Raw genomic sequence first — 18,576 nt, forward strand, 5'->3', positions numbered from 1 at the left:
CACAACAGACACTTCAGAAATACAGAAGATAATCAAAAACTATTTTGAATCCTTATACTCCAATAAATTAGAAGATAGTGAAGGCATAGATAAATTTCTTAAGTCATATGATCTGCCCAGATTGAGTCAGGAGGATACAGAAAACCTAAACAGACCAATATCAATTGAGGAAATAGAAGAAACCATAAAAAGACTACCAACTAAGAAAAGCCCAGGTCCGGATGGGTATACAGCAGAATTTTACAAAACCTTTAAAGAAGAACTAATACCAATACTTTTCAAGCTACTTCAGGAAATAGAAAAGGAGGGAGAACTTCCAAATTCATTCTATGAGGCCAACATCACCCTGATACCTAAACCAGACAAAGACACTTCAAAGAAAGAAAACTACAGACCAATATCTCTAATGAACCTAGATGCAAAAATCCTCAATAAAATTCTGGCGAATCGGATACAAAAACATATCAAAAAAATTGTACACCATGATCAAGTAGGATTCATCCCTGGGATGCAAGGCTGGTTCAATATACGGAAATCAATAAATGTTATTCACCACATCAATAGACTTAAAAATAAGAACCATATGATCATCTCGATAGATGCGGAAAAAGCATTCGACAAAGTACAGCATCCCTTTATCTTCAAAACTCTAGAAAAACTAGGGATAACAGGAACATACCTCAATATTGTAAAAGCAATCTATGCTAAGCCTCAGGCTAGCATCATTCTGAATGGAGAAAAACTGAAGGCATTCCCGCTAAAATCTGGAACAAGACAGGGATGCCCTCTCTCTCCACTTCTCTTCAACATAGTTCTCGAAACACTGGCCAGAGCAATTAGACAGACGAAAGAAATTCAAGGCATAAAAATAGGAAAAGAAGAACTTAAATTATCACTATTTGCAGATGATATGATTCTATACCTAGCAGACCCAAAAGGCTCTACAAAGAAACTATTAGAGCTAATAAATGAATTCAGCAAAGTGGCAGGATTTAAAATCAACACGCGAGGGTGGATGATGGGAAAGGCAGCGGAGCACAACAGACACTAGTATGGCAATTTGTAAATCAATGGATGTGTAACTGATGTGAATCTGCAATCTGTGTATGGGGTGAAGGTGGGAGTTCATAACCCACTAGAATCAAAGTGTGGAATATGATATGTCAAGAAATTTGTAATGTTTTGAACAACCCACAATAAAAAATTTAAAAAAAAAATAAATAAATAAAATAAAATCAACACGCATAAATCAAAGGCATTCCTGTATATCAGCGACAAATCCTCTGAAATGGAAATGAGGACAATCACTCCATTCACAATATCTTCAAAAAAAATAAAATACTTGGGAATCAACCTAACAAAAGAGGTGAAAGACTTATACAATGAAAACTACAGAACCCTAAAGAGAGAAATAGAAGAAGATCTTAGAAGATGGAAAAATATACCCTGTTCATGGATAGGCAGAACTAACATCATCAAAATGGCGATATTACCAAAAGTTCTCTATAGGTTTAATGCAATGCCAATCAAAATCCCAACGGCATTTCTTGTAGAAATAGAGAAAGCAATCATGAAATTCATATGGAAAAATAAAAGACCCAGAATAGCAAAAACAATGCTAAGCAAGAAGTGTGAATCAGGCGGTATAGCGATACCAGACTTCAAACTATACTACAGAGCAATAGTAACAAAAACAGCATGGTACTGGTACCAAAACAGGCGGGTGGACCAATGGTACAGAATAGAGGACACAGAAACCAATCCACAAAACTACAACTATCTTATATTTGATAAAGGGGCTAAAAGCATGCAATGGAGGAAGGATAGCATCTTCAACAAATGGTGCTGGGAAAACTGGAAATCCATATGCAACAAAATGAAACTGAATCCCTTTCTCTCGCCATGCACAAAAGTGAATTCAAAATGCATCAAGGAGCTTGATATCAAATCAGAGACGCGCCGTCTGATAGAAGAAAAAGTTGGCTACGATCTACAGTCGGTGGGGTTGGGCTCCAAATTCCTCAATAGGACACCCATAGCACAAAAGTTAATAACTGGAATCAACAAATGGGACTTACTCAAACTAAAAAGTTTTTTCTCAGCAAAAGAAACAATAAGAGAGGTAAATAGGGAGCCTACACCCTGCGAACAAATCTTTACTCCTCACACTTCAGATAGAGCCCTAATATCCAGAGTATACAAAGAACTCAAAAAATTAGACAATAAGAGAACAAACAACCCAATCAACAAATGGGCCAAGGACCTGAACAGACACTTCTCAGAGGAGGACATACAGTCAATCAACAAGTACATGAAAAAATGCTCACCATCTCTAGCTGTCAGAGAAATGCAAATCAAAACCACCCTAAGATACCATCTCACTCCAGTAAGATTGGCAGCCATTAGGAAGTCAAACAACAACAAGTGCTGGAGAGGATGTGGGGAAAAGGGTACACTTGTACATTGCTGGTGGGACTGCAGATTGGTGCAGCCAATTTGGAAAGCAGTATGGAGATTTCTTGGAAAGCTGGGAATGGAGCCACCATTTGACCCAGCTATTCCCCTTCTTGGTCTATTCCCTAAAGACCTAAAAAGAGCATGCTACAGGGACACTGCTACATCGATGTTCATAGCAGCACAGTTCACAATAGCAAGACTGTGGAACCAACCTAGATGCCCTTCAATAGATGAATGGATAAAAAAAATGTGGCATTTATACACAATGGAGTATTACTCTGCATTAAAAAATGATAAAATCATAGAATTTACAGGGAAATGGATGGCATTAGAGCAGATTATGCTAAGTGAAGCTAGCCAATCCCTAAAAAACAAATGCCAAATGTCTTCTTTGATATAAGGAGAGTAACTAAGAACAGAGTAGGGACGAAGAGCAGGAGAAGAAGATTAACATTTAACAGGGATGAGAAGTCGGAGGGAAAGGGAGAGAGAAGGGAAATTGCACAGTAATGGAAGGAGACCCTCAGGGTTATACAGTGGAGGGGGTAGAGAGAGAGGAGGGGAGGGGAGGGGAGAGGTGGGGAGGGGGGAGGGTGGAGGATGGGAAAGGCAGCGGAGCACAACAGACACTAGTATGGCAATTTGTAAATCAATGGATGTGTAACTGATGTGATTCTGCAATCTGTGTATGGGGTGAAGGTGGGGAGTTCATAACCCACTTGAATCAAAGTGTGGAATATGATATGTCAAGAAATTTGTAATGTTTTGAACAACCCACAATAAAAAATTAAAAAAAAAAAAAAACTTGCATGATTAAGGAAAAAGTCTTCAGAAAAAAAAAATAAATAAATAAATAAAATACAAAATAGGGCCGGGAATGTGTCTCTTGTGGTTAAGCACACCTGGGTTCAATCCTGGTTCTAAAAAAAAAAAAAAAAAAAAGTGGGTGGGGTGCTTAGGATACAGCTCAGTGCTAGACTACTTGGCCAGCATCCATGGCATGAGGCCCTGGGTTCAATCCCTAGTACCAAAAAACTAAACATTCTTAGATATTACAATCTTTAAATTTATGGCAATGGATGTGTATCTTTTGGGGTCATGTTAAATTACAGAATTTGTCTCCAGAAGAATGACATATTAACGAGTATCTACAAAAAATTTTTACATACAGTTTCATAGGGTGTTTAGTCTGCTGAAAGACCTAAATAGTTTCAAATTACCCTGGTTAAGAATTCTTGTTCAGGGCTGAAGTTGTGGCTCAGTGGAATAGCACATGTGTGAGGTACTGGGTTCGATTCTCAGCACTGCATATAAATAAATGAATAAAATAAAGGTCCATCAACAACTAAAAAAAAAATTTAAAAATAATTCTTATTCTAGGGCTGGGGTTGTAGCACAGATGTAGAGCACTTGCCTAGCATGCGTGAGACACTGGATTCGATTCTCAGCACAATAAAGATATTGTGTCCACCTAAAACTAAAAAATAAATATATTTTTTTAAATATATATATACATATTTAAAAAAGAATTTTTGTTCGAGCTAATGTTTATTATCTACTTATTCTAAGAGTTCATAATTATAAAAATAAAGCCCACAAGGCTGATGTAAGCTCAGTGGTAGAGCGCTTGCCTAAAATGTGTGAAGCACTGGGTTCAATCCTCAGAACACATAAAAAACAAACAAACAAAAGATATTATGTCCATCTACAACTAAAAAATTCTTAAAAAAATAAAGTTGACAGAAGTACTGAAAGCATTCCAAATGGATACCCGCATAGAGGCACTAGGGAGCCAGCCTAGGTAGCAGTTCAATGAAGATAACTTTTAAAAAGAAGAGACCACAGTACCTCAAAAATAAATAAAAAGAGAGAGAGAAGGGAGCAAATGTTCCTATGTCCTAAAAAATAAAAATGCATTTCACAGAACAAGGGGAAACTATCCGCCTTGACCTTGACTTTTAAATGGTAAATGGCAATTCTTTCCTTTTCCTTCGAGGCATGTACAAGTTCAGCAGAACTGGGAAAGAAAGAAATCTTAAAATCCAGGCCTTTCTTGGAGCCCAGCCTGTTTAAATGAGGTCACAGAGCCACGACCCCATATGCCTCTACCCAGTCACGCCTACACCTATTCACACCAATTCAGAACCCTTCCCTGTATCCATGAAAGGCAGGGGTCACGGATACCCAGGGCTGGACTGCAGTTCATAATAGCTTCCTGGAGGGCACTCTGCATTCAATCCCTAGTACCTGAAACCTGCAGGTGGACCCCCATCCCCAGAACTGAGTGTGAGGGCGTGGGAGTCTGTCCGCGCATCGGGACGTGGTATGGTGGGAGTCCTCCCAGGAGCCAGGCTTGGAGGGACTCGTTGACTTCTAACATTCTTATCCCAAGATCAGGTCAGAGCCCTTTCGCTGGGAGTCTTCTCCCTGGCGCTCAGATGATGTCTAGAGGGGCCATTTCACTACTCTGGATTGGGTGTGGCTATATGGCAGATGTCACTGGGGTCACAGTCATACTCTCCACGGCCACAGCAACTTCGCTCACACAAGAGGCTTTGCATCCAATTCGGTCAAAAGCCACCACGTACCGGTCCCGAGCTCACAACCGCTCCGAGTCCGGTTCCAAACCCAAGTCCTGTCACGCCCACAGACACAGCTACACCGCCCTTCTCACCAGCGGCCCGAGGCAGCGCGCTACAGTGCCTCCCTTCCCTCTCTTACCCCCCGCGCCGCAGCGCCTTTGTTACGTAATGGCTAGGACCGACACTCCGGGACAGGACTGCTCACTTGTGGCGCCGAACACGTCTCAAGGTGATGCCCAGCCCAAGCGAAGACGCTCGGCCAGGAACTGTCTACAGCCCAAGTGGCCTAACGGGCCGCACGCAGGGGTTGTTGGGAGTTGCCAGCCGCGCGCTGAGTGCGCAGGCGCGCCTGGACAAAGGGGGCGGGTCCAGGCTCGCCTTGTAAGCCTGGGAGCTAGTTCCGCCCCTGTTAGTGTAGGCTGCCCAGTCCTTTGTCTCAAACCGTACGCTGGCGGGGCGTGGAGAGGGGCGGGGACCGATTGCCTGCGAGTTAATGAAGGAGTGAAGTTTCAAAACGTGACACTCGGTGGGGCCAGCTGAAGAACTGTCCAAGGAAGCGCTGTGTCTGCCCTTGGAGTGGTTCTGATGTGATTCGTCCTGTGTGGTTTGTGTTTGAGACAGTGTTTCTGGGGTAACCAGAATTACATATGTGAGGGAGGTTTTATGAATTGTGTGTCGGGCTCTGTAGGACTGAATGATGTGGTGGTCTGTGGGATAATAGGATTTAATGAGTGCATGAGATTGTGTTTCTGTGGAATTGTCTGTAACTCACTGTGAACATTTATGATAGGTTTGTCTTTGTCAGGTCGTCCCTGCTGTGCACATCGCTGGTGTGTTCCTATGTGAAAAAAAAAAATTTTTTAAAGTGGTACAGAGGACTGAACCCAGGGGCACTCTACCAACTGAGCTATGACCCCAGCCCATTTTTTAAATTTAATTTTGAGACAGGGTCTTACTAAGTTGCAGAGGCTAGCGTGGAACTTGGGATCCTCTTGCCTCAGCCTCCCAAGTCCCTGGGATTGCAGTTTGTGCCCTTGTGCCTGGCCTATCTGGATATTTTGATGTGACCAAGATACATGTTCTCCTCAACTCTGATATGGAGAGAGGAGTGCTGCATCTGCAAGGAGCATCGATTATACTGAAGGATTCGATTTGAAAATGTTTTTAATTATTTATTTATTTTACAAATAATCACGGGTATAATATGCAAATGAGCATAACTTTTAAAATAAGATTTTTTAGCCAGGTGTGGTGGTACACACCTGTAATCCCAGCGACTCGGGAAGCTAAGGCAAGAGGATCACAAGTTCAAGGCAGGTCTAAGCAATTAACGAGACCCTGTCTCATAATTAAAAAGTAAAAAGGGCTGGGAAGGTGGTTCAGTGGTTAAGCACTGGATTCAATCCCCAATAAAAAAAGGGGGGGGAGATACCACCACCCCCCAAAAAAAGACACAAAACATGAGTTCATACTGGCACAAGTAATTCAAATTTAACATCACAAATTTTTTTTCTAGGCTTTTATATTCAGCCTTCTTTAACAGAAATCCTGGTTCCTAGTCACACTAACATTTATTTCTTGGCTTTAACCAACTATTGGCATAAAATAGTTTAAAAATGCAACACCAATATTATTACTGACAATATTAAGTAAAATTTTAGATTGTAGTTCTTTTATTTTTTTTAAAGAGAGAGTGGGAGAGAGAATTGTTTTAATATTTATTTTTTAGCTCTCGGCAGACACAACATCTTTGTTTGTATGTGGTGCTGAGGATCGAACCCAGGCCGCACGCATGCCAGGCGAGCATGCTACCGCTTGAGCCACATCCCCAGCCCGATTGTAGTTCTTTTAGATCAGAAGTTGATAAACTGCAATCTGCAGTCCAAAAGTGACCCCTCATTTGTCATTAAGTAACAGCTGAGAAAGGTTTGTGTATATTTAAATATTTAAAAGAAAAATAAAAGGGCAAATGATATTTCATGAGGTTTGAAAAGCATGCATTTCAAGTTTCATTGTCCATAAATAAAGTTTTATTTAAACATAGCCAATATGTGTGTGTACTAATAGTCCATGACTGTATTTGAGCTACAAGAACAGAATTGAGGGGTTACACAGACCAAATTGTAAGCCTAAAATATAGTTTATTTTCATTATTCACAGTAGTTATGGTCTGTAAATTTCCTGCAAACACTGAATTGGTAAATACTAAACCATTGCTCTGAGAGGAAATACAGGTTACATACATTTTTTTTTTTTGAGAGAGAGAGAGACTCTGAGAAGAGAGAGAGAATTTTTTAATATTTATTTTTTAGTTTTTGGCGGACACAACATCTTTGTTTGTATGTGGTGCTGAGGATCGAACCCGGGCTGCACGCATGCCAGGTGAGCGCGCTACTGCTTGAGCCACATCCCCAGTCCACAGGTTATATTCTAACAAGGATATGGCCACAACATTTTCACTAATAAATACATAAGCTTGTTTTGTGTTTCTATTATTTATTTTTTTTAGTTTTGGGGATTGAATCCAGGGACACTTAGCACTGAGCTACACACCTTGTCCTTTTTATTTTTATATTTTATTTAGAGATAGGGTCTCACAAAGTTGCTTAGCACCTCGCTTTTGCTGAGACTGGCTTTGAACTCGAGATCTTCCTGCCTTAACATCCAGAGTCACTGGGATTACAGGTGTGAGCCACTGCACCTGGCAAAAGGGGAAAAAAATTCTTAATGAAAAAATGAAAGAATAGTCTCCACTGAGGTGGTCAGAACTGGTGAAGAAGATGGATTGTAACTGCCTATGCTCAACTGCCATTTCCATTTCTTCTTGGGGTATTTTCTGAGGGAAAAAAAAAGGGAGAGCATGAGTGAGGGCTGGGAATTATTAAACCCTTCATTGCTCACTGAGCTGCCAGCTGGAGTGACCTAAAACTGAAGCTTATTGAAATAGCTTTCAACTTCCCTTCTCACCATATAAGGTACAGCAGAATGGAAAGTACTATGGATTGGAGTTTTGTCCAGGCAGACCAGAATGTTGCTCTTCCAAGGGTGAAGCTGCTACAGAATTTCTAAGTAGAGAGTTCCAGAAGCTGGGGCTTAGCTCTCTAGTTGTTGAGAGCCACAGCCAAAGGGGCCCCAGCAAACTTCCAGCTGCCAGCAACCAGCTGCCGGCTGATGATTGGCCCACAGCGGCCCCAGCAACATCTAGCTGATTGGCTCCTCTGCGGTGATGCTCATTGGGCTGTTTCCCTGCCCCTTCAGACCACGGAGCTGCTCATTGGGGGACTTTTTGGCTCCGCCCACGTGACCCAGCCAATCGGCCTCAAGAGCAGGAGGATTGTGGGAGGTGGAGAGAAGCTTGTGTGGGAGAGAGAGGCTTGTGGAAAGCCGGTGGTGGCAGTTGAGGCTCTGAGGGTTTTTCCTGAGAGGCTGTTTTGTTTGGCGTGTGTGGTTCTAAAAATAAAGTCAGTTTCTTTTGACAAGTGGCTCCTGATTGTGCCCAGCCAGACTGCGGCATCTAGTCAGGCCTTATGGACTTTGTTGTGTGGTACCTGTTCTGGAGAGATTAGATCAACATACCTCTGGGCAGGGCAGATGCTGAATCTGCATCTCAGGAGACTACTAATTCTACTTGAGGAGCAGTGGAGCCAAACTTCCACAGGTCTCCCACACTCTGCTTCCCATGAATATGGCCTTCCCAGACTTAGTCCCCAAGAATAATCACACACCTCTTCAGCTTCCTGACCCCTTCAGCTGATCACTTGATTGGCCAGTCTCAAAAGGGAATTGAGTTGCACTCTACTCTGTATCTCTGACTTGAACCTCCCTGGGTACAATATTCTCTGTTTCTGTTTGCCTCACATTTTGCTAGGTACAACCTAGGCCATACAATAGATGCTTGCCAAAACAGTATGGCAATATTTGCAGCAGCAGTTTAAAGTGTAGCCTCCTCACAACGGCTACCAGATTCAGCTCTCTGCTTGCCAGTTGAGAAATACAAAGCAATTTTCAAACTCCAGCTCAGTCTACTGTGCAGGCTCTGGATCAGCTAGGTTCAGGATGCTTTTCTGTTCTACAAGTTTTTGTTCATTGTGATTCTCTGTGTCATCCCACCCCTCTGCAGTGAACCAATGCTGCTATCACAGCCACAACCAGCTTGGCCCCAATGTATTTTTCTTGTCCTTTGTTCAATGCACCCAATAATTTCAGTGAATTCTCTCTTTCACATACCTTGCTAAGAATCAGGACTCCCACTGCTTGAATCCCTGGCATGGAGCAACTGGAAATGCAGCCTTCCTCTAGTCTACCATCTTGAATCTCTCCATACAGCTAATTTAACACAAAGACATTGTAGTCTCTTTGTGCTTTGGAGCACAAAAGAGCACTTCAGCACTTTAAGCAGCAAAATCACTAAAAAAAAAAAAAAAAAAAACCACAAAAATATGAAAAAAGTGGTATTAAATAGACTGCAAAAAGGATACCTATTTATCTTATGAGATCTGAAACAAGAAAGATCAGGATTGTCTTGTTCAATTTCAACTGAAAACATGACTACTAAGGGACACATTTCTCACAACTCTTCAAATGTCCATAAATGACCTCAAAAGTGCAGCAAATATTGACTTTGGGTAGGGACTTTACAAATATAAAATCCATAAATGAAGATTAATTATATTTTTTATTATGTGGTCCTTTATAGAAAATTTTGCCAGCCCCTATATTTTTATAGTATATCACCTACAGATATATAGCTAGTGTTTAAAAACTATTTGATAACAAAATTTTCCCTATGTTATCAATAATATCTGTAAGGAACTGTAACCATCTAAATAAAAGAAAAGGGTAAATGGCAGCTCTCTTTATAGAAGAAAATGAGATAAAAATGTTTTATTTTACATGATTCATGTCAAATACATTTACAATATTCAAATACATTACAATATTTAGTTTTGTCTTTTTCTTTTTTCTTTCTTTTTTTTACAATATTTAGTTTTGATGGGGATTTTATATTATATATATATATATATATATTTTAAGTTCAAAGTCATTTCTACCTCACCTGCCTTACGTAAAACAGCAACATCATTAGAATTAATACATGGCACAAGGCTAGTCATCAGCAGGGTAATATTGACATGGCTCTCTAGCCACCAAGCCATGCAACCAGCACCCTGGTCCCTGAGGAGAAGTAATAGGCGAACAGCAGCCCAGGTGAGCTGAAGCACAGGCAGCAAGTACCTGCTGCCGAGTGGAGTCTGCCATGGATGCATGTGCCTGAGGGCCAGAGGGCCAGGCAGAGGTGAGCCAGGGCAAGCCAACCAGTCACCCTACATAGTCTAGCTTGCACATGGTTTAGATGCCCACTGCAGAAGTTCATTCCACACAGGCACTGCAGCTCCAGACATCTCAATTCAATGACTTCAATCTACTACTTCCCAAAGCAGGGGTGAAGAATGGAAGTAAGGCAAACCTGAATGAGATTCAGGGCTAACCACTAGCTTTAGTCTTTTCACAAATCCTAATTATCATAAGTTTCAACCAATAGCAGTGATCCAAGACAAACCCCTAGACTAGCACACTTGGATGGAGAAAATCTGCTCTTGGGTCACTTCTTGCACTGTGAGAGTTCTATTTTTTAATAAATCCTACTCTTATACTCACTCTGTGGATTTCATTCTTTGAATATGCAAGACAAGAACCTGGAATGAAGAAGAAATTGATGGTGTTGCTGGGATCTGCTGCAACACTAGAGGGCTAGACTATATATATTATAATATATTATATATATATATATATATATCTAGCCCTCTAGTGTTGCAGCAGATCCCAGCAACACCATCAATTTCTTCTTCATTCCAGGTTCTTGTCTTGCATATTCAAAGAATGAAATCCACAGAGTGAGTATAAGAGTAGGATTTATTAAAAAATAGAACTCTCACAGTGCAAGAAGTGACCCAAGAGCAGATTTTCTCCATCCAAGTGTGCTAGTCTAGGGGTTTGTCTTGGATCACTGCTATTGGTTGAAACTTATGATAATTAGGATTTGTGAAAAGACTAAAGCTAGTGGTTAGCCCTGAATCTCATTCAGGTTTGCCTTACTTCCATTCTTCACCCCTGCTTTGGGAAGTAGTAGATTGAAGTCATTGAATTGAGATGTCTGGAGCTGCAGTGCCTGTGTGGAATGAACTTCTGCAGTGGGCATCTAAACCATGTGCAAGCTAGACTATGTAGGGTGACTGGTTGGCTTGCCCTGGCTCACCTCTGCCTGGCCCTCTGGCCCTCAGGCACATGCATCCATGGCAGACTCCACTCGGCAGCAGGTACTTGCTGCCTGTGCTTCAGCTCACCTGGGCTGCTGTTCGCCTATTACTTCTCCTCAGGGACCAGGGTGCTGGTTGCATGGCTTGGTGGCTAGAGAGCCATGTCAATATTACCCTGCTGATGACTAGCCTTGTGCCATGTATTAATTCTAATGATGTTGCTGTTTTACGTAAGGCAGGTGAGGTAGAAATGACTTTGAACTTAAAATATATATATATATATATATAATATAAAATCCCCATCAAAACTAAATATTGTAAAAAAAAGAAAGAAAAAAGAAAAAGACAAAACTAAATATTGTAATGTATTTGAATATTGTAAATGTATTTGACATGAATCATGTAAAATAAAACATTTTTATCTCATTTTCTTCTATAAAGAGAGCTGCCATTTACCCTTTTCTTTTATTTAGATGGTTACAGTTCCTTACAGATATTATTGATAACATAGGGAAAATTTTGTTATCAAATAGTTTTTAAACACTAGCTATATATCTGTAGGTGATATACTATAAAAATATAGGGGCTGGCAAAATTTTCTATAAAGGACCACATAATAAAAAATATAATTAATCTTCATTTATGGATTTTATATTTGTAAAGTCCCTACCCAAAGTCAATATTTGCTGCACTTTTGAGGTCATTTATGGACATTTGAAGAGTTGTGAGAAATGTGTCCCTTAGTAGTCATGTTTTCAGTTGAAATTGAACAAGACAATCCTGATCTTTCTTGTTTCAGATCTCATAAGATAAATAGGTATCCTTTTTGCAGTCTATTTAATACCACTTTTTTCATATTTTTGTGGTTTTTTTTTTTTTTTTTTTTAGTGATTTTGCTGCTTAAAGTGCTGAAGTGCTCTTTTGTGCTCCAAAGCACAAAGAGACTACAATGTCTTTGTGTTAAATTAGCTGTATGGAGAGATTCAAGATGGTAGACTAGAGGAAGGCTGCATTTCCAGTTGCTCCATGCCAGGGATTCAAGCAGTGGGAGTCCTGATTCTTAGCAAGGTATGTGAAAGAGAGAATTCACTGAAATTATTGGGTGCATTGAACAAAGGACAAGAAAAATACATTGGGGCCAAGCTGGTTGTGGCTGTGATAGCAGCATTGGTTCACTGCAGAGGGGTGGGATGACACAGAGAATCACAATGAACAAAAACTTGTAGAACAGAAAAGCATCCTGAACCTAGCTGATCCAGAGCCTGCACAGTAGACTGAGCTGGAGTTTGAAAATTGCTTTGTATTTCTCAACTGGCAAGCAGAGAGCTGAATCTGGTAGCCGTTGTGAGGAGGCTACACTTTAAACTGCTGCTGCAAATATTGCCATACTGTTTTGGCAAGCATCTATTGTATGGCCTAGGTTGTACCTAGCAAAATGTGAGGCAAACAGAAACAGAGAATATTGTACCCAGGGAGGTTCAAGTCAGAGATACAGAGTAGAGTGCAACTCAATTCCCTTTTGAGACTGGCCAATCAAGTGATCAGCTGAAGGGGTCAGGAAGCTGAAGAGGTGTGTGATTATTCTTGGGGACTAAGTCTGGGAAGGCCATATTCATGGGAAGCAGAGTGTGGGAGACCTGTGGAAGTTTGGCTCCACTGCTCCTCAAGTAGAATTAGTAGTCTCCTGAGATGCAGATTCAGCATCTGCCCTGCCCAGAGGTATGTTGATCTAATCTCTCCAGAACAGGTACCACACAACAAAGTCCATAAGGCCTGACTAGATGCCGCAGTCTGGCTGGGCACAATCAGGAGCCACTTGTCAAAAGAAACTGACTTTATTTTTAGAACCACACACGCCAAACAAAACAGCCTCTCAGGAAAAACCCTCAGAGCCTCAACTGCCACCACCGGCTTTCCACAAGCCTCTCTCTCCCACACAAGCTTCTCTCCACCTCCCACAATCCTCCTGCTCTTGAGGCCGATTGGCTGGGTCACGTGGGCGGAGCCAAAAAGTCCCCCAATGAGCAGCTCCGTGGTCTGAAGGGGCAGGGAAACAGCCCAATGAGCATCACCGCAGAGGAGCCAATCAGCTAGATGTTGCTGGGGCCGCTGTGGGCCAATCATCAGCCGGCAGCTGGTTGCTGGCAGCTGGAAGTTTGCTGGGGCCCCTTTGGCTGTGGCTCTCAACAACTAGAGAGCTAAGCCCCAGCTTCTGGAACTCTCTACTTAGAAATTCTGTAGCAGCTTCACCCTTGGAAGAGCAACATTCTGGTCTGCCTGGACAAAACTCCAATCCATAGTACTTTCCATTCTGCTGTACCTTATATGGTGAGAAGGGAAGTTGAAAGCTATTTCAATAAGCTTCAGTTTTAGGTCACTCCAGCTGGCAGCTCAGTGAGCAATGAAGGGTTTAATAATTCCCAGCCCTCACTCATGCTCTCCCTTTTTTTTTCCCTCAGAAAATACCCCAAGAAGAAATGGAAATGGCAGTTGAGCATAGGCAGTTACAATCCATCTTCTTCACCAGTTCTGACCACCTCAGTGGAGACTATTCTTTCATTTTTTCATTAAGAATTTTTTTCCCCTTTTGCCAGGTGCAGTGGCTCACACCTGTAATCCCAGTGACTCTGGATGTTAAGGCAGGAAGATCTCGAGTTCAAAGCCAGTCTCAGCAAAAGCGAGGTGCTAAGCAACTTTGTGAGACCCTATCTCTAAATAAAATATAAAAATAAAAAGGACAAGGTGTGTAGCTCAGTGCTAAGTGTCCCTGGATTCAATCCCCAAAACTAAAAAAAATAAATAATAGAAACACAAAACAAGCTTATGTATTTATTAGTGAAAATGTTGTGGCCATATCCTTGTTAGAATATAACCTGTGGACTGGGGATGTGGCTCAAGCAGTAGCGCGCTCACCTGGCATGCGTGCAGCCCGGGTTCGATCCTCAGCACCACATACAAACAAAGATGTTGTGTCCGCCAAAAACTAAAAAATAAATATTAAAAAATTCTCTCTCTCTTCTCAGAGTCTCTCTCTCTCTCAAAAAAAAAAAATGTATGTAACCTGTATTTCCTCTCAGAGCAATGGTTTAGTATTTACCAATTCAGTGTTTGCAGGAAATTTACAGACCATAACTACTGTGAATAATGAAAATAAACTATATTTTAGGCTTACAATTTGGTCTGTGTAACCCCTCAATTCTGTTCTTGTAGCTCAAATACAGTCATGGACTATTAGTACACACACATATTGGCTATGTTTAAATAAAACTTTATTTATGGACAATGAAACTTGAAATGCATGCTTTTCAAACCTCATGAAATATCATTTGCCCTTTTATTTTTCTTTTAAATATTTAAATATACACAAACCTTTCTCAGCTGTTACTTAATGACAAATGAGGGGTCACTTTTGGACTGCAGATTGCAGTTTATCAACTTCTGATCTAAAAGAACTACAATCGGGCTGGGGATGTGGCTCAAGCGGTAGCATGCTCGCCTGGCATGCGTGCGGCCTGGGTTCGATCCTCAGCACCACATACAAACAAAGATGTTGTGTCTGCCGAGAGCTAAAAAATAAATATTAAAACAATTCTCTCTCCCACTCTCTCTTTAAAAAAAATAAAAGAACTACAATCTAAAATTTTACTTAATATTGTCAGTAATAATATTGGTGTTGCATTTTTAAACTATTTTATGCCAATAGTTGGTTAAAGCCAAGAAATAAATGTTAGTGTGACTAGGAACCAGGATTTCTGTTAAAGAAGGCTGAATATAAAAGCCTAGAAAAAAAATTTGTGATGTTAAATTTGAATTACTTGTGCCAGTATGAACTCATGTTTTGTGTCTTTTTTTGGGGGGTGGTGGTATCTCCCCCCCCTTTTTTTATTGGGGATTGAATCCAGTGCTTAACCACTGAACCACCTTCCCAGCCCTTTTTACTTTTTAATTATGAGACAGGGTCTCGTTAATTGCTTAGACCTGCCTTGAACTTGTGATCCTCTTGCCTTAGCTTCCCGAGTCGCTGGGATTACAGGTGTGTACCACCACACCTGGCTAAAAAATCTTATTTTAAAAGTTATGCTCATTTGCATATTATACCCGTGATTATTTGTAAAATAAATAAATAATTAAAAACATTTTCAAATCGAATCCTTCAGTATAATCGATGCTCCTTGCAGATGCAGCACTCCTCTCTCCATATCAGAGTTGAGGAGAACATGTATCTTGGTCACATCAAAATATCCAGATAGGCCAGGCACAAGGGCACAAACTGCAATCCCAGGGACTTGGGAGGCTGAGGCAAGAGGATCCCAAGTTCCACGCTAGCCTCTGCAACTTAGTAAGACCCTGTCTCAAAATTAAATTTAAAAAATGGGCTGGGGTCATAGCTCAGTTGGTAGAGTGCCCCTGGGTTCAGTCCTCTGTACCACTTTAAAAAATTTTTTTTTTTCACATAGGAACACACCAGCGATGTGCACAGCAGGGACGACCTGACAAAGACAAACCTATCATAAATGTTCACAGTGAGTTACAGACAATTCCACAGAAACACAATCTCATGCACTCATTAAATCCTATTATCCCACAGACCACCACATCATTCAGTCCTACAGAGCCCGACACACAATTCATAAAACCTCCCTCACATATGTAATTCTGGTTACCCCAGAAACACTGTCTCAAACACAAACCACACAGGACGAATCACATCAGAACCACTCCAAGGGCAGACACAGCGCTTCCTTGGACAGTTCTTCAGCTGGCCCCACCGAGTGTCACGTTTTGAAACTTCACTCCTTCATTAACTCGCAGGCAATCGGTCCCCGCCCCTCTCCACGCCCCGCCAGCGTACGGTTTGAGACAAAGGACTGGGCAGCCTACACTAACAGGGGCGGAACTAGCTCCCAGGCTTACAAGGCGAGCCTGGACCCGCCCCCTTTGTCCAGGCGCGCCTGCGCACTCAGCGCGCGGCTGGCAACTCCCAACAACCCCTGCGTGCGGCCCGTTAGGCCACTTGGGCTGTAGACAGTTCCTGGCCGAGCGTCTTCGCTTGGGCTGGGCATCACCTTGAGACGTGTTCGGCGCCACAAGTGAGCAGTCCTGTCCCGGAGTGTCGGTCCTAGCCATTACGTAACAAAGGCGCTGCGGCGCGGGGGGTAAGAGAGGGAAGGGAGGCACTGTAGCGCGCTGCCTCGGGCCGCTGGTGAGAAGGGCGGTGTAGCTGTGTCTGTGGGCGTGACAGGACTTGGGTTTGGAACCGGACTCGGAGCGGTTGTGAGCTCGGGACCGGTACGTGGTGGCTTTTGACCGAATTGGATGCAAAGCCTCTTGTGTGAGCGAAGTTGCTGTGGCCGTGGAGAGTATGACTGTGACCCCAGTGACATCTGCCATATAGCCACACCCAATCCAGAGTAGTGAAATGGCCCCTCTAGACATCATCTGAGCGCCAGGGAGAAGACTCCCAGCGAAAGGGCTCTGACCTGATCTTGGGATAAGAATGTTAGAAGTCAACGAGTCCCTCCAAGCCTGGCTCCTGGGAGGACTCCCACCATACCACGTCCCGATGCGCGGACAGACTCCCACGCCCTCACACTCAGTTCTGGGGATGGGGGTCCACCTGCAGGTTTCAGGTACTAGGGATTGAATGCAGAGTGCCCTCCAGGAAGCTATTATGAACTGCAGTCCAGCCCTGGGTATCCGTGACCCCTGCCTTTCATGGATACAGGGAAGGGTTCTGAATTGGTGTGAATAGGTGTAGGCGTGACTGGGTAGAGGCATATGGGGTCGTGGCTCTGTGACCTCATTTAAACAGGCTGGGCTCCAAGAAAGGCCTGGATTTTAAGATTTCTTTCTTTCCCAGTTCTGCTGAACTTGTACATGCCTCGAAGGAAAAGGAAAGAATTGCCATTTACCATTTAAAAGTCAAGGTCAAGGCGGATAGTTTCCCCTTGTTCTGTGAAATGCATTTTTATTTTTTAGGACATAGGAACATTTGCTCCCTTCTCTCTCTCTTTTTATTTATTTTTGAGGTACTGTGGTCTCTTCTTTTTAAAAGTTATCTTCATTGAACTGCTACCTAGGCTGGCTCCCTAGTGCCTCTATGCGGGTATCCATTTGGAATGCTTTCAGTACTTCTGTCAACTTTATTTTTTTAAGAATTTTTTAGTTGTAGATGGACATAATATCTTTTGTTTGTTTGTTTTTTATGTGTTCTGAGGATTGAACCCAGTGCTTCACACATTTTAGGCAAGCGCTCTACCACTGAGCTTACATCAGCCTTGTGGGCTTTATTTTTATAATTATGAACTCTTAGAATAAGTAGATAATAAACATTAGCTCGAACAAAAATTCTTTTTTAAATATGTATATATATATTTAAAAAAATATATTTATTTTTTAGTTTTAGGTGGACACAATATCTTTATTGTGCTGAGAATCGAATCCAGTGTCTCACGCATGCTAGGCAAGTGCTCTACATCTGTGCTACAACCCCAGCCCTAGAATAAGAATTATTTTTAAATTTTTTTTTTAGTTGTTGATGGACCTTTATTTTATTCATTTATTTATATGCAGTGCTGAGAATCGAACCCAGTACCTCACACATGTGCTATTCCACTGAGCCACAACTTCAGCCCTGAACAAGAATTCTTAACCAGGGTAATTTGAAACTATTTAGGTCTTTCAGCAGACTAAACACCCTATGAAACTGTATGTAAAAATTTTTTGTAGATACTCGTTAATATGTCATTCTTCTGGAGACAAATTCTGTAATTTAACATGACCCCAAAAGATACACATCCATTGCCATAAATTTAAAGATTGTAATATCTAAGAATGTTTAGTTTTTTGGTACTAGGGATTGAACCCAGGGCCTCATGCCATGGATGCTGGCCAAGTAGTCTAGCACTGAGCTGTATCCTAAGCACCCCACCCACTTTTTTTTTTTTTTTTTTTTAGAACCAGGATTGAACCCAGGTGTGCTTAACCACAAGAGACACATTCCCGGCCCTATTTTGTATTTTATTTATTTATTTATTTTTTTTTTCTGAAGACTTTTTCCTTAATCATGCAAGTTTTTTTTTTTTTTTAATTTTTTATTGTGGGTTGTTCAAAACATTACAAATTTCTTGACATATCATATTCCACACTTTGATTCAAGTGGGTTATGAACTCCCCACCTTCACCCCATACACAGATTGCAGAATCACATCAGTTACACATCCATTGATTTACAAATTGCCATACTAGTGTCTGTTGTGCTCCGCTGCCTTTCCCATCCT

At 41.6% G+C, this 18,576-nt stretch overlaps 1 protein-coding gene across 7 annotated transcripts in view; it reads right to left on the bottom strand.

The window, feature by feature from the left end:
• The window catches only part of Zfp82 (ZFP82 zinc finger protein), a 35,909-nt gene extending 30,546 nt beyond the window's left edge, over positions 1 to 5,363 (bottom strand). For 5 of the 7 annotated variants that reach the window (XR_009226336.1, XM_046440145.2, XM_046440144.2 and 2 more), the window contains exon 1: positions 5,179 to 5,343. The gene's annotated coding sequence lies outside the window, so the exon portion shown is untranslated. Of the gene's footprint in view, positions 1 to 5,045; positions 5,153 to 5,178 lie in introns of those variants that run through there. The other 2 variants (XM_046440142.2, XM_058577580.1) reach the window with 2 other exon arrangements.
• Positions 5,364 to 18,576: the final 13,213 nt, after the last annotated feature.

The sequence above is a fragment of the Marmota monax genome, unplaced genomic scaffold (genome assembly GCF_021218885.2).
Source record: "Marmota monax isolate L192 unplaced genomic scaffold, Marmota_monax_Labrador192_F-V1.1 WCK01_AAM20220418_F8-fsc00228, whole genome shotgun sequence".
In the NCBI taxonomy this organism is placed as follows: Eukaryota; Metazoa; Chordata; class Mammalia; order Rodentia; family Sciuridae; genus Marmota; species Marmota monax.